A 972-nucleotide genomic window follows, 5' to 3' on the forward strand; every position below is an offset into this window, starting at 1 on the left:
GCTCATGGACAGTAGGGCTTTTCATGAATTTCCCTTATCAGACTAAAGGCTGATAATCCAGAAGGAATTCAACCCCCTGGAAGGGGATTCGTAATTTATCAATCAGGGAAGATTAACACACCACAGGAGAAGAGTGACACCTCATTGTCCAGACATCATCGTTTGCCACATTCCAACTAAACTATTATATATGTAAGTAAATAATGTTTTCATTTTCTTCTTTAAGTGAACTCTCAAATTTGACATGTGTTTTGAAAGGAATATTTACATCACTGGTTAAATGAGAAATCAGCATTGCTTGGTAGAAATGAAAAGGTTATTGCAAACACACACCTCAAAACAAAACAATATTTTTAAACTGCAGGCATGGTTGCCTGTTTGAGAGATTTGGAAAATGAAGCCCTTACTGTGTTAAAAAGGGAGATAAACATTAGAAAAATGTTAAATACCATACTGGCCTCAAACAACTAGCCTATTGGTTTGAAATGGGACGTTCTCATTCTGCTGTTTAATATCGCTTAATGTTCTGTTCATGCACCCTTAGAGCCTTTCATTTTTCTCAAATGGGGTGCATCCCACATTTTAGGAAACGATTCCCATCGTTTCTTGGTTAATTTGGACTCATCCTTTGGTTCGCAGATTAAAAAATAAATCTTTCAGAGAAGTCTTCCAAGACTACTGCCCAACTAAATTACTTTCCCCTTACAATAGTAGGCACTAAATACACCTTTATTGAAAGCCTATTCCCCCATACTGCTTCATCGTATTCATTACATTGGGGCATGGTGTCAGATCTCTTAACTAGAGAATAAATTCTGAGCGTAGATACCGTGCCTGTCTGTACACTTTTGTAACCTCCAGATCTTTGCACAATGAATACAAATGATATAAGGAATGACACCTTCCCAGTTCCTGCAATCCCAGGATGGTTTAGCCTCGCCTTCCCCCTCAGCCAATGACAGGCCCCCCCCC

Source organism: Mandrillus leucophaeus, unplaced genomic scaffold, assembly GCF_000951045.1.
Source record: "Mandrillus leucophaeus isolate KB7577 unplaced genomic scaffold, Mleu.le_1.0 Scaffold544, whole genome shotgun sequence".
NCBI lineage: Eukaryota > Metazoa > Chordata > Mammalia > Primates > Cercopithecidae > Mandrillus > Mandrillus leucophaeus.